The sequence below is a fragment of the Odocoileus virginianus genome, chromosome 31 (assembly GCF_023699985.2).
Source record: "Odocoileus virginianus isolate 20LAN1187 ecotype Illinois chromosome 31, Ovbor_1.2, whole genome shotgun sequence".
Taxonomy (NCBI): Eukaryota; Metazoa; Chordata; class Mammalia; order Artiodactyla; family Cervidae; genus Odocoileus; species Odocoileus virginianus.
Window position 1 is genome coordinate 38,573,780 of NC_069704.1, and position 16,159 is coordinate 38,589,938.

Here is a 16,159-nt window from a genome sequence, read left to right on the forward strand (position 1 = left end):
CTCCTCTGTCCATGGAATTTTCCAGGCAAGAATACTGGTGTGGGTTGCCATACCCTCCTCCAGGGGATCTTCCAGACCCATGGACTGAACCTGCATCTCCTGCGTTGGCAGGCAGATACTTTACCACTGTGCCACCTGGGAAGCCCTGATTGTGTACGGAGATAATGCCCAAATTTATCAGAAAAAAATTTGGACTACTAAGCATGTCTATCAAGTTTTCAGAATTCGAGGTTACACACAAAATCAATTGCTTTCAATGAACAATTGTAATTTGAAATAAAAAATTAATGATATTTACCATTGCATAAAAATGAACATGCTTAGTTACAAATCTAAAAAAATATTATGTATAGGATCTTAGTGATAGAGAACACTGATGAAAGAAATCAAAGGAAATCTAAATAAATGGAAATATATTTTGTGTTCATGGATTAGAAGACTTAATATTGTTAAAATGTCAGTCCTTCCTGGTTTGATCCATAGATTCAAGGCAATCCTAATCAAAATCTCAACAAGCTATTTTGTAGATATAAAGAAATTATTCTAAAGTTTATATGGAAAGGAAAAAGTTTACATGGAAAGCTGACACAGTACTGAAGAACAACAATGGACAGTTTTAAGCTATAGGATGAGATAATTGAGATGGTTGGATAGCATCACCGATTCAGTGGGCATGAACTTAACCCCAGGAGATGGTGAGGGAGAGGGAGGCCTGGTGTGCTGCAGTCCACAGGGTCTCAAAGAGTTGGACATGACTTAGCTACTGAACAACAAACTTATAGAAATCATAGTTTGGACTTTTCATAGGATAGATTTCTTGGGGTGAAATTACTACATTAAAAACCATGTTAATCCAAATGATGACAGACTGTATGACATTCCTCTTGCTGCTGTAACAAATGACTACACATTTAGCTACTTAAAGAACACAGATTTATTATCTTACAATTCTAGAGATTAGAAATATTAAACCAGTTTTACTGAGTTAAAATCAAGATGTTGGCAGGTGTGCATTCCTTCTTCTGGAGGATCTAGGGGAGACCCACTTTGTCACCTTTCTCAGTTTGTAGAGGTTGCCTTCTGACTCCTCCCTCCATCTTTAAAGCCAGAAGCATACCATTCCTATCTCCTCTTTGACCTTTGCTTCTGTCCTCACATACTCTCTCCTTAACCCTGGTCCTCCTTTCTCCTTCTTACATGACTGTTTTGATTACATTGGGTCCACTCAGATAACCCAGGATAATCTCTGGTTTATATTTGGCTTTTTTCCCCCTTAGGCACAAAGAATACAGTTCTGAAAAAAACAGATGAGGTCTATCATGTAGCCTGTATTCCAGCAAAGACCTAGAGATGGGATGGGTGGAAGGGAGATGGGCAAGTAAATGAACAAGAGAACTATTTGGAGTTTATATAAGGTATGAAAAAATAAAGTGATTATGTGATAGAGAATGATGATGATCATTATTATTTTTATTTTTATTTTATTTTTATTATTATTTTAGGTTAGGTGGTTAGAAAAAGTTTTACTGAGGTGTGAAATATATAAAAAGATAGCCATCCAAATAGAGAGCTAAGAACAGAGTGAAATAGGAATAGAAAGGCACATGGACAGATCCTGAAACATTTAGTATTTTGAGTGGACTTAGATCTGGGTGGCTTGACCCTATGGGAAATAATAAGCTTGAAGGTACAGGTTGAAATCAGATGAATGCAAAGTCTTTTCATTCTAAATCCAGTGGAAAGCCATTATAGAGGATCTGATTTGTGTTTTAGAAAGTGTTCTAATTGCTCTGTGGAGAGTGGATTTCAACTAGACAAGAGAGAAGACTAAAAATCCATCATAATTCATTTAAGAAAGGAGAGTGGCTTGAGATATTAGTAGCAAAGAGGGAAAAATTAAATGGGTTAGAAACAGGTTTTGTAGATGAAAGAGATAAGACTTGGTTATTAATTTCATATGGGATGATGAAATAGGATAAATAGAGTAACTATTAGAATTTGGGATTAAGTAAATGGTTGGTTTGTGGTGGCCATTTACTGGAATGGGAAAAATAAGAAAAAATAGACTTGGCTATAATATGATATATGAAGAATTCTGCTTTGTCTATGTTAGTTTTGTAATGACTGTTAGGCTTCTGTGTGGTGGTACAAGAGGGATCTTAGATTTATACACTTGGAGTTCAGTAAATGTTAGGAACGAAGATCCAAATTTTATAAGTCACCAGCATCTAGACTGTATTTATTAAGGACACCAGAATGAAAGGGATCTCTTAAGGAGAGAGCATAGACAGAAAAGTGGATAACATAGAACAGAGTCTTGAATCGTTTAATGTACTGATGTCAAGTGAAGAAGGAGAAACCAAAAGTGGTCAGTGACATAAGGAAAAGTCTAACAGTTTGGGAAGCGACAGAATTCAAGAGTAGGAAGTTGTTTAAACAGGGAGAGGAGGTGAACTTTGTTGAATGTTGCTGAGAGGTCAAGTAAGATGAGGACAGGAAAGTCGCTGGCAGCAGGAGTGACTGGATGTCACGGATCACTTTAATTTTCATAGTTTCAATGAAGTGGTAGTGATGGAGGCCCAGTGCCTCAGACTAGAGAAGATGTGATGAGAGGAAGTGAAGAAAGCCTTGCTCATAGGATGGAAGTTTTGCTTAGAAAGGAAACAGAGAAATGGGGTGCTAACTGGAGGAGGACATGGGGTATATGGGGTATGAAATACCATCTAGATGCGGATGACTCCTGGCGTCCCTCATAGCTCAGCTGGTAAAGAATCTGTCTGCAATGCGGGAGACCCAGGTTTGATCCCTGGATAGGGAAGATCCCCTGGAGAAGGAAATGACAACCAGTTCCAGTATTCTTGCCTGGGGAATCCCATGGACAGCGGAGCCTGGCGGGCTACAGTCCACAGGGTCGCAAGAGTCGGACACGACTGGGTGACTACCAGGTAGATGCCCTGATGCTCTGTGTGTGAAAATGGATGAGGCTAGATTAGGTTTGTATGCAGATAAAATTGATTCAGTACAGGGATAAATCAGTGATGATTAATGTGGGATTAAGACCCTGATGCTGGGAAGGATTGAGGGCAGAAGGAAAAGGGGGTGACAGAGGATGAGATGGTTGGATGGCATCATCCACCCAATGGACATGAGTTTCAACAAACTCCTGGAGACAGTGAAGGACAGGGAAGCCTGGTGTGTCCATGGGGTGACAAAGAGCTGGACACAGCTGAGTGACTGAACAACAACAAAAGTCCTTTTAAAAAAAAGTGGTGAGATCCAAAGAACAAAGGCAGGATTGTCCTCAAATTGGGTTAGTGATATTTTATCTACAATAACAAAGGCAAAGAAGATGGTATAGGTGCAGATGCAGAAATTGGTTGATATAGTGATGGCAAAATGAGGCATGACTAATCGCATATTTTTTCTTAATAAAATGTCAGACAAGATTAGCTGTAAAGGAAGTGACTGTAAAGGAAGTTTGGAAACATTGAAGGTTTGAAAAAAATAGAAGCATAAAGCTAACAATATTTTTGGAGAATGGGCGACTGAGCATCCCGGAAAGGGTAATGAGATTGTTGGATGGTGTTTTGTGCCTAGAAGAGATTTGTGGTCATGAGTTTGCAGTTAAACTTTCAGGGCAATTGTGTATTTTTCTCTGGATTGTTCTGGCTGTATATGAGCAGCTAGAGAGTAAGCAGAAAGATTTATTTAACCAGGATAGATGGAACATATGTGAGATCTCTTTCTCCATAATTTGACTTGCTGTTCAGTCACTCAGTTGTGTCCAACTCTTTGTGACTCCATGGTCTATAGCATGCCAGGCTTCCCTGTCCTTCATTATCTCCTGAAGTTTGCTCAGACTTATGTCCATTGAGCCGATGATGCCATCTAACTATCTCATCTTCTGTTGTCCCCTTCTCCTCCCGCCCTCAATCTTTCCCAGCATCAGGGTCTCTTCCAATGAGTCAGTGCTTCGAATCAGGTGGTCACAGTATTGGAGCTCCAGCATCAATCCTTCTGATGAATATTAGGGGTTGATTTCTTTTAGGATTGATGAATTTAATCTCCTTGATGTCCACGGGTCTCTCAAGAGTCTCCTCCAGCACCAAAGTTTGAAAGCATCAGTTCTTCAGCACTCAGCCTTTTTTGTATAATTTGACTAATTCTAGATATTATCAGTTTTAAATCTTTGTTACCATGGTAGCTAAAAAACAAAAATCTCACTTTATTTCATCTTGTGTTTCTCTGACCTCTAGGAAGACTATCCTTTTTTATGCTTTTCAGTCACTGTTTTTTTTTCTCTCCCCAAAATGATTCAGATTCTTTGTCTATTTTTCCTACTTAGTCATTTACCTTGTTTCTTATTGATTTTTAAAGATTTATGTAAGGATACTAACATTTCATTTGTTATATATCTTGCAGTATTTTCTCTCTGGGCATTGTATATACTTGATTTACCATGTCTTTCATTATATTGATGACTTGATAGTTTACATGGTCAAATATATTCACATTTTCCTTTGGAGCTTCTAGGTTTATGGGCTTCCTCTCTTCTATCCCACTGTAAGTTTATGAGCATTGTCTTCCATATTTTATTACAGTATTTTTCAAATTTTTTACATTTGAAACTTTAACATTTAGAGGTTAATTTTGTATATAGTATATGGTAAGAAATCTGTTATTTTGATGGATGGAAAGCCAGTTGTCCAATAATGTTTCCCAATGATTTAAAATACCATCTTTTCATATTTTATATTAATATACATACATACGTAGGTGGATATACAGTCATGTTAGGTTTCTCTTCTCTGTTCATTGGTTTGCTTGTCTTCACTTGTGTGCTGTTTTAACTCTTTTTTTTTTTTTTTTAGCATATTTTGCTATTTTCTAGGGTAAATCCCTCTCTTATTATTCTTCTTATTCTTCTTTTAAAATGTTTGTTGACTCTTTGTTTTTAAAAAATATATTTATTTATTTGGCTGCTTTGGGTCTGCACTGCATTATGTGGGATCTTTCATAGTGGCATACAGACTCTGGTTGCAGCCCACAGGCTTAGTTGCTCCACAGCATGTGGGATCCTAGTTCCCTGACCAGGGCTTGAACTTGTGTCCCCTGCCTTACAAAGTGAATTCTTAACCACTGGACCACCAGAGAAGTCCCTTCTGGAGTATTCTTGTATATTTACTCCTCCAAATAAATGTTTTAATTTGCTCAATTCCAGTGGGACTTGCTTGTATTGAGTTTACAAATTAATATGGGGAGAGAGCTTTGCTTTGGAGAGGAAGAAGAAAGCAAAATACCTACAGATTAAACAGGGTTAGTTGACTTGATCTCATGGATTTAAACACATGGTCTGAGACCCTCTGGATAGGAGAGTTCCAAAGGCAGAAGAAAGAAGGGGGCAGATATTGAAATCAATTTCCTTATCTCCATGCATTTGCTAAAGATTAGACTTGAAGTTTACAAATACAGTAATTTTGATAAAAACTACCTGCTGGAATAATGTCCAGTAAGTTACATCATAGCCATTTCCCCCCAAACTGATATTTACATTTGTTTAAATAAATTAATATTTTCAATTTACTCAGTAATTTGTTGGGAACAAATTCAAAAGAAAACAGAAACAAATAGTAGGAGAAAAAGGCAAGAATGGTGATGCGTAGGAGGAAAAGTTTACGATTTATCAAAATAAGACTACTGACAAACTAAAATAAATTCTTGTATGTGAGCATCTTAGATGAAAGAAACTTTGTAAGGGAATTAGAGTTTATTCAATAAAAGAAAAGATACTAGATTATTATACTAATTTCTTCTTTAGGACCCAAGAAAAACAGGCATTAGATGCCAACCCTGAAAGTACAGCAACTGAACACCTACCTAGCTTAATACTGGAAGGAGTATTAATAATGCACATGCATTATTTTCATAGTTGCATGAGTTAAAATTCTTGTGTAAAAGAAGCATTGCAGTCTCGAGCTGTACATCTATCCACACTTCCATTTTCTTTCCTGTGATATTTATCTTTCTGTCTGGCAGAAAGGAAAAAACTGGAAAAAAGAATGTTAGAATTAAATTTCCTTCAGCAGCACACAGAGCTGCACTATTGCTATAAAACCTTGTTTCTGGCGGGGCTAATGGCAGGGAGCTATTTATAGACCAGTTCTGAAATTTCCTTAGTAACAAGGTTTGCAAAGAACTCTCCTTGCTGCTAGAAGTGTCCCCAGCCACCCGGTAGCCTTGTTCCTGATTCCTTTAACTTTGGAATTCTTCTCAAGTGTTCCTAACCTCAATATTATTTCCCTTCATATCAACACATTATTCATGGTTGGAGAACTTTCATGAATATTTACCAACCCAATTTTGTACTATACTTTGTTTTGATGATAGTGTGTTCTCTCAAAGGGGAGATATTTCATGTTGATGGCTAAGCTTTTTACTGCAACAACTAATGTCTTTGCTTAAGTTTCTCATGCTTTGAGATTTATCAGCTTTCTATTATATTTCAGATTTCTGGGCATTGGCCAGAATCCCAACATTTTCTTCCTTCCCTTATGTTTGTTCTCTTTTTCCTTCCCTCCAGCTTGACCATCTGTCTCCCTACTTTTGCTTCTGTAGAAGTGTGGACTAGGACCCAGGGGTGAAACAGCACATGCTATCAAAGGATTCAGTTTTTGGAAGTCATCTCTGATCTATATAAGTACCGAACGACTTCTGCAGTGTTCTACATCTTGTTACCATCTGGATGTATTACCTCACCTAGTTAGAGCTCGGCTAACAAGGCCAAGGTCATGGATTCAGGCCCCATATGATCCAGTTTACTTTACACAGGATAGAAATTTCTTTTATGGCTCTAGTCTGAAATTGCAAATGCTAGTGGGTTCATCTTGGAAATGAGTCCATACTGGAGGACCTGGTGAGTGTTGGGTTGGAGCCAGGCCCTCATCATTATTATAGAAAACTTCAAAGCATATGTTCTACGGCTGGACAGTCAGCAGGACTCCTATCTCAATGCACTCTTTATATTAAGCTTTAGAATAGATAGGACACAAGCAATCATCTGTTTCAAACATCTAAGGTCACACAGGAAAATAAGAATCCAAAATTCAGTCCAGTCTTATGTGTCATTTTGCCCTTCTATTCATTTTTCCTGTTAACATCTCTATAAAGTGCATCTCTGAGGAGTTACAAATTTTACATATGGAGGTGAAGCTACTGGCACAATTAAACCTGGTGAGATGTGCTGCCACATGTAATTGGGAAGAGAATTGCCATTAAATGTGTACAATATCTGAAGACTTTAAGGAGGAGAAATTTTGAGAATCTCCATTTGGCTTTTGTGATACTAGTAAAACACTTGCAGGATGATTTAAAATTTATAGACCATTTTCATATCTTCCATCTCATTTGGTTCATCCAATGTGAGATTGGCTGGATAGACGTTATTCATGGTGCCGATTAGACAAATTATGTATATAAAGATTGTATGATTTGCCCAAAGTCATAACAAACGCTAAGGTCTTTGGATCCTGATCCAGGCAGCTTCCCGTGCTGTAACACTGTATTTTGTTACAGAAATGTCTCAATGGCAAACTGATTGTATTATTGAAACAATTTCTATTTTATTTTTGAGTTGACTTAGAGAGGGAAGATTTCATACAACTTCTATAATCACTATTACATACCAAACCAGTTTTATGAAGCTTGAGTGTGGCCTCTAAAGGATATTGAATAAATGGTTCTGAAAATCACCAAGAGCCCTTTTAGGGAGACTAGGTCACATGGCAGCTAATAAAGTTTTTGAAATTAGAGACTCTTGCTTTCAAAACTTGGATCTGCTTTAGTTTATTTTTCAACCCATCCTACCCTACATGATTAGGAAATAACCTTGGCAACAGTCTTTCTGAAGTGGATTTGCCAAATTGTGTAATAGCCCTGCTCAGAACTGAAATCAAAAGTGTGAAAATGATTAAAGGGATTTCAGTTCAGAATCCTGGGAGCAGGAGGAAGCAAAAGTTTTTAGTCTCTCTTTTTTTTTTGCCCTTGAGACCACTACACCTCAATCGTGTGACATTTCTTTTCCAATTAAAGCCATGTCTTGTAACCAAGGGGTCTCATTTACATATTGCTGCTTTGCAAGACCTAGCATCATCTTACCTTAGTTTTTACAATATTGCATAATGCATTATGTCTTGATGCAATTTAATGCCTCCTGCTGACTACTTGAAATTACTAAGCAGAAGGTCGGACTAGATCAGGGAACAGCTACTAAAATGCATAGGCAGCAACATGAACAGTGGATAATTAGTACTCAGTGCAAGCCAAAGCAGTGAGAAAAGTGAAGAAAAAAGATAAACAAGATGGTTGCTTAATTTTATGACAGTATCTTCCATTCATATTGATGCCCGTGGACTTAGATCTATCATCAATCTGTCTTTTTAAGGTTTGTTTATTTTTCTTCTGGTGAAATGTTTTATACATACAGAAGAGGACATAAAACATATGTGCAGGTTAAACAACAATTACAGAGCAACATTTGTGAATCACTCAGACCGAGTGGAAACTGGCCACATGCCTCTCCACAGTCAGAACAGACTTTTCCTCAATCAGACATAAAATCAAACAAAGAAAGGTGGCTATCTGGCCTAGCTTATCTCTATAGCTATTTCACTAAGGGTAAACCCTTAGTTTACTCACTAAGGGCTTCAGCTGGATTTTGTTTGCTTTCTTAATTTATATAAGCAAATTGTAGTTTGTTTTCTTTTTTGATGGCTTTTTTCACTCAACAGTATATTTGTAGGGTTCATCCATGTTGATGGATATATACATAGTTTATGCCTTTTTATGGTTGTATAGCTTAATACTATATTAGTAATAGTTTTTGTATTGACTCTATCTCAATGCACCTGGGATCATTTCCAATTTGGAGCTAATTTGAAAGATGCTGCTGTGAGCTCTCTGGTACCTAATTCCTAGCTGTGTACTAGAGTTTCTCCAGTGTGTCTAATTCAGGGTGGAATGCTACCTTTAACTTTATCAGAAAATGCTAAACTATTTGCAAAGAATTTGTGTCAGTTCTCACTCCTGAGAGAGTTCCTGTTATTCAGCTTTCTCACCAACACTTGAAATTGTCAGACAGTATGTTTTTTTGTGAATCTAATAGGTCTGTCCTATCACTTCATGGCAAATAGATGGGGAAACAGTGGAAACAATGGCTGACTTTATTTTTCTGGGCTCCAAAATCATTGCAGATGGTGACTGCAGCCATGAAATTAAAAGATGCTTACTCCTTGGAAGGAAAGTTATGACCAACCTAGACAGCATACTAAAAAGCAGAGACATTATTTTGCCAACAAAGGTCCATCTAGTCAAGGCTATGGTTTTTCCAGTTGTCATGTATGGATGTGAGAGTTGGACTCTAAAGAAAGCTGAGTGCCAAAGAATTGATGCTTTTGAACTGTGATGTTGGAGAAGACTCTTGAGAGTCCCTTGGACTGCAAGGAGATCCAACCAGTCCATCCTAAAGGAGACCAGTCCTGGGTGTTCATTGGAAGGACTGATGCTGAAGCTGAAAGCCTAATACATGGACACCTGATGTGAAGAGCTGACTCATTGGAAAAGACCCTGATGCTGGGAAAGATTGAGGGCAGGAGGAGGAGGGGACAACAGAGGCTGAGATGGTTGGATGGCATCATTGACTCGATGGACATGGGTTTGGGTGGACTCCGGGAGTTGCTGATGGACAGGGAGGCCTGGCGTGCTGTGGTTCATGGGGTCGCAAAGAGTTGGACACAACTGAGCAACTGAACTGAACTGAACTGAATAGGTCTGTAATGGTTTTCTGTCAGAACTTGGTCTTAATGGTCTTAATTTGCTTTCATTTGCTTGGTAAGGAACTGATCATATCTTCCTTTTTTAGTAACCATTTGGATTTCCTGTTTTGAGAAGAGTTTATTCAAATCTTATACCCAGTTTCTTTCAACTGGGATATTTGTCTTTCTTATTTATCATTGTGTGGGTTTTATGTTTTATATGCTCTTTGAAGCAATGACCTGAAGGAGAGAGGGCTTAGCCGTGGGGATACCTAAGGGAAGAGAGCACTCCAGACAATAGGACATGTCCAGTGCTAATGTCCTATTGCGCAAGCTTGCCTGGACTAAAACAATAGGGGGGAAATTTCAGTAGCAGATGAAATCATAGGGTAATGAAATGAGGTCTTGTAGACCTTATAGAAGTCTTTGGCTTGGACTCTGAATGAAATGGGGAGTAACTATAGTGTTCAGAGCAAAGGAATGACATGGCATGACTCTTCCCTCACTTTAAAAATTAGCATACTATTTATTTATTTAATGGAATTCCTTCAAAGCTCAGTTGTTAAAGAACTGACCTGCAGTGTAGGAGACTTGGGTTCTATCTGTCTATCCCTGGGTTGGAAAGATCTTCTGGAGAAGGAAATGGCAACCCACTCCAGTGTTCTTGCCTGGAGAATCCCATGGACAGAGGAACCTGACTCTCCTCATTTTAAAAAAATTAACATACTACTTATTTATTCAACACTTTTAGGTTTACAGAAAAATTTGAGTGGAATGTAATGTCTTTTTGGTAGAGTCTGTGCTTCCCATCTCTGCAACTATAGGCTCTACAAGGTTAGAGATTCTGGCCCCAAAGGAGGCACCCTGTTACTAGGAGACACTGTAAGAACTTATTGAAATGTATGCCATCCAAACTGCCAGGGTATCTTAGAGTCCTTTTTACAGGGACCAACAGATGAGAAGAGGAGAAATTGTATTGGCAGGAGTAGAAACAGGCACATCTGCTTTTTCATAGCAGAGGTAGAGAGGAACATTTGTGGTACCCAGGTGTTGCACTTAGATCCGTCATAGTGCTCTCTTGCCCAACTGTGACTCTGATTGAACACGTGCAGCAACCCCTAAGGATGGTATGATGACCATACATTCAGATTCTTCAGAAAAGGTTTGGTTTAAAGTACCAAGTAAGACACAAAAGGCTTCCTTGGTGGTTCAGTGATAAAGAATCTGCCTGTACTGTAGGAGACACGGGTTCCATCCCTGGGTCGGGAAGATCCCCTGGCAACCCACTCTAGTATTCTAGCCTGGAGAATCCCATGGACAGAGGAGCATAGTGGGCTACATACAGTCCATGGGGTTGCAAAGAGTCAGATATAACAAGCAACTGAGCATGCATGAGCTCAGTACCTTTATAGGTACCAGCTGAGGGTAGAGACATGTATAGTGAATGGTAAGGGAGGGAGATGATTAATATCGACTGTAGCCCTGAAACCAATGGCAGCAATGAGGGATGTAGGGAAAGAGGTCAACAGAACCATGGAAGATGTCTAGCCGCACGCCTCTGTGCAAGACAAAGATGGACTGTGGTGGCCATGGAGGGAACTGCACACTCAACAAGCAGATCTTCTGAAGGAAGCGTAGTTAGATAAACATCTCCAATTATACCTTTAGATATAACAGAGTGCTCACTCTGAAACCGTGCTTTCTTTGGGTTGTTCCCAGCACGGTAGAATTACTAGAGTTGGGACATTCCTGCCTCTAATGGGAAACCTTTGCTAGTGAGATTTCATTATCCTGCTGTGATACTCTCAGAACTATGAAATGATCTGAGGTTTCAATTTTCTTTTTCATTTTTTGCTTCTTTCACAGATGTTGGATCTGTATCATGGTCTAGAGGCTCTCCCAGCCTGCCCCAGTGGTCTCCTGGTGCTCCTCCACAAGCATGAGCCCCAGAAAATCTCTCGCCCCTCTAATCTCATTTTGGCATCTGTTTCTTGGAAGACCTGAGCTGAAATAAGGTATGTTTAATATAATTATCAGCATAATTTAGTTTCATTCTGCCATCTTGCTATTTATTGTCATTTCCCCCCATTTTCTGTTTGTTCCTTCCCCCTCTTCCTTTTGGATTCAGTTTAAAAAAATATGATTCTTTTATTATCTATACCTTGTTGTTTTGTTTTTTAGCATTTAACTTTAGTATCATTGGAAAGTTAGGGTTTAACTTTCAAGTGCTACTCTTCCACTTCACAAATGGTATTAAAAATGTACAGCAGAATTCACCCAAGCCTTCCCTCCTGTCCTTTGAGCTATTTTCAGATATTTTAGTTTGGTGTATGCCATAAACCCCACAATGCATTATTATTTTTGCTTTCAATAGTCAAATATCTTTTGCAGAGATTAAAAGTGATAAAAAATGTCTTTTGTACTTGTCCACATATTTACCCTTTATAATACTCTTCATTAATTTATGTAGAACCAGTATCTAATTGGTAACATTTTCCATCTTTCTTTAATATTTCATAGCATGAAGGTATACTGCTGATGAATTTTTTCATATTTTGTCTGAAAGTATTTCTCCTTCATTTGTTATTGTAAAATTTATAAAACAAAATTTATCATTTTAATCATTTTAAAATGTACTGGTCTATGGTATTAGATACATTTACATTGTTGTATTTCCTTCCTCACTATCCATCTTCAGAACTTTTTCTTTACCCACAAATGCAACTTTGTACCCATTTAAATATTACCCCCCCCATTCTCTTCTTTTGCAGTCCTGTCAACCACCATTCTTGCTGTCTCTAGTGTTTGACTACCCTAGGAACCTTGTATAAATGGAATCATACAGTATTTGTCCCTTTGATTGGCTTATTTCACTTAGTGTCTTTTATGTTCATCTGAGTTGTAGCATGTGTTAAAATTTTCTTCCCTTTTAAGGCTCAATAATATTTCATTGCATAAATAGGTTATATGTTGTTCATTAATTCATCAATCGATACAAGTTGTTTCACCTTTTTTGCTATTGTGAATAATGCTGCTATGAACATGAGTGTACAAATATCTGTTTGAGTACCTATTTTCACTTCTTTGGGGCACATGATCAGAAATGGAATTGCTAGATCACGTGGTATATTAGTTTTCTAGGGCTGCCGTAACAAAGTACTACAGACTCCGGGGCTTAAATAGCAGTCATTTATTGCCTCATAGTTCTTGAGGCTGGAAGTCTAAGACCAAGGTGTCTACAGGGTTGGTTCCTTCTGAGGCTTCTCTGCTTGGCTTGAAATGGGTCTTCTTGAGCCTTCCCTCTGGGCTTTTCTGTGGCCAAACTCCCTCTTCTTATAAGGAAATTTGAACCCAGTGTTAGGACTTACATTGAGTCCAGTGTTAGGACTCAGTATATGAATTTGGGGGAAAACCAATTAAAGTCATGATATTCTATTCTCTGGCTCCCTTAAATCATGTTCTTCTTGCATGCAAAAGACACTCACTCCATCTTAATAGACCCCAAGGTCCTAACTCGTCCTGCAGCCCCAAATCTCATCTACATATCATCTAAATCAGGTGTGGGTGAGACTTGAGGTGTGGTTAATCCTGAGGCAAAATTTCTCTCCAGCTGTGAAACTGAGAAACCAGACAGCAGGTTGCATGCTTCCAAGATGCAGTGATGGACAGGCATAGACCAGACATCTCTTTTCAAAAGGAGAAAATTGTCAAGTTCCTAATGGGGCCTTTTTCTAATTGTGGTAAAGACAACTAACATGAGGTTCCTTATCTGAGAAATTCTAAGTGCACAATATAGCACTGTTAACTAGACACACAATGTTGTACCGCAGACCACTCAATAGAAGTGTGTTTCCTAATGTTAAAATAGATGATTTTTCTAGATAGTTTGGTTTTTTATATAATAATTATTTATGTTAATAAGGCTTTGATTAAGCATGTGATTTTAATGTTTTAAAATGTGGTGAGGGTGTCTCTGTGGTCACTTAGACCAAGTATGTCAATATTGTTGTTCAGTCTCCTATACAGGCTTCAGAAATGTTGTGTGTTCAATTCCAGACCACTGCAATAAAATAAATATTTCAACAAAGCAAGTAATGTAAAGTTTTTGGTTTTATGCTTCATATAAAATTTATGTTTACATTATACTGTAGTTTATTAAGTGTGTAGTAGCATTATGTCTAAAAAACTATGTACATACTTTAATTAGAAAATACTTTATAGCTAAAAAAGTCAAAGCAATTACAGTAGTAACAATTTTCTTTAGAAGATTGTCAAGATTTCTCTGTTTTCTTACTTCATGCCAAACTGGCATAGTGGTGATAGCAACAGTATAAATTTGAGAACAAATGCCATCTATGCCAGTTGGTTTTTGAGAAGATCTAGGTTTGACATCAAATTTTTTTGTTTGACTCTCTTCTCCAGTTAACTGTTTGGAGACATCAGAAAAAATAAGTAGTAAAAGGTTAATAAAAAGCTCTTTCTGTGATACTGTGCTGTTTAGCATACTAATCCATCAATTTATCTTTTAAACAATTATCATGGCCTTTATATCACTGCACATTTGGTAAGAGCCTGCTATATTTAAACCCTGAGTGCTGAGACATTTAAAATGAAGGGAAATACATAGCAAGTTAAGTAACGCTAAAGTATTTGAATAATTCAAAGCAACAATAAAAGCAGTGTCACAATGCATAATAGTCAACAGATTGCTCAGGCAGTGACTTCTGTCAAAACTCAGATACATAACGGCTTTGACTCCAGGCAGGAATGATCTGGGGAGAGGCTTGCCAAGACAGCTGAAGAGGAGCTTAGTGAGGGTAGAGACGGTGGGGAAGGACCTTATAGATTGGTGTACCGTTGTTAATAAAGGTGTAGAGAGAGTAGGGGGCTAAGGGTAGTCTGTGAACCACTCTGAGGGGCACATGGCTTTAAAGAAGGCTACTGAATGAAAAAACAGAAACTTGCAGTCAGATTGTTCAGGGCCCTAATTATCAAGCTAATGACCATGAATAAGCAGCTAACAGAGAAGTTTTATTAGGTCATGGGAAGATAAGAAAAGCTGTGAGTGGTCAAGGTTAATGATTTTTGTCCTGTCATACGAGAGACAAAAAAACCCATAAAACAAAAAACAAACCTGGGGTAAGAAAGTGAACATTATCAATATGGAACCCCTAAGAGCACCCTGGGCTTCCCAGGTGGCTCAGTGGTAAAGAACTTGCCTGCTGATGCAGGAGATGTGGGCTTGATCCCTGGGTTGGGAAGATTTCCTGGAGAAGGAAATGGCAACCTATTCCAGTATCTTTACTTGGAGAATTTCATAGACAGAGGTGGGCTACAGTTCATGGGGTCACAAAGTACTGGACACAACTAAAACAGCAATGGAGCAAAAATAGACCCAAACAAAATATGCAGATATATTCAAACAATTAACAATGTTTAACCCATTGCCAATATTTTCTTTAAGTAATATGTATTTTTCATCATCTATATTAAGTGATGGCTACCAGGTGGAGCTAGTGGTAAAGAACCCACGTGCCAATGGAGAAGATGTAAGAGATGCAGGTTGGATCCCTGGGTCGGGAAGATCCCCCGGAGAAGTGAATGGCAACCCACTCCAGTATTCTTGCCTGGAGAATCCCATGGACAGTGGAGCCTGGCAGGCTACAGTCTGTGGGGTCACAAAGAGTTGGACACGAGTGAAGAGACTTAGCACAAGCATGCATGAGAACTGTGTTCCACCATGGAAAATTATAACACCATGTTATCTGAAGAATGTATATTCGGTTGTATGCACATGTAGATTGCAACAGCTTACTCTTCTTTCTTTAGAAAACTATTGTCTGTGATGACAATGGACTTATGGGTAAATTTTTCACTCATCTAAGAATCAAAAATAATTCTGTAAAAATAACTTACCTAGAAATCAGAAGTAGTTATGGTGCAGCATGACAATATAATCAATAAGTATATTTAAAAGAAAAGAAAAAGAGAAAAAAGAAGCAAAAAGAGAAAAGAACAAGAAGGCAAATGTGGATGGTGTTAGTGACTTAGTGGGAAGGGGAGAACCAGGGCACACGGGGGGCTCAGGTAGGTCTAAATAGTGACTTACCTTTGGATGAAGGAGCCCTCTGGCGGCTTTATTTCATTATTTCATGAGGAAAGAGGAAGATATTAGTATCTTCTAACTTCACAGTGTAGAAGAAATGTGCAGGTTTTCTTATAGATGGAAACTAAATGTTCTCCTGGGTATGTGAGATACATTTTGTCCCATACAACAGTCACTGGAAATATCCCATTCAGTTCCTGGTACAAAAGAAAGGGATTTGTGTGTGTGGCATGTGTGTTTGTGT

The 16,159-nt window shown here is 38.2% G+C and overlaps 1 long non-coding RNA gene across 1 annotated transcript in view; it reads left to right on the plus strand.

Annotated features, from left to right (window-relative positions):
* Positions 1-16,159, plus strand: part of LOC139032366 (uncharacterized) — a 64,840-nt gene that overhangs the window by 5,236 nt on the left and 43,445 nt on the right. The window contains exon 2 of the long non-coding RNA XR_011484878.1: positions 11,676-11,824. This is a non-coding gene — a long non-coding RNA (uncharacterized lncRNA). The remainder of the gene's footprint in view (positions 1-11,675; positions 11,825-16,159) is intronic.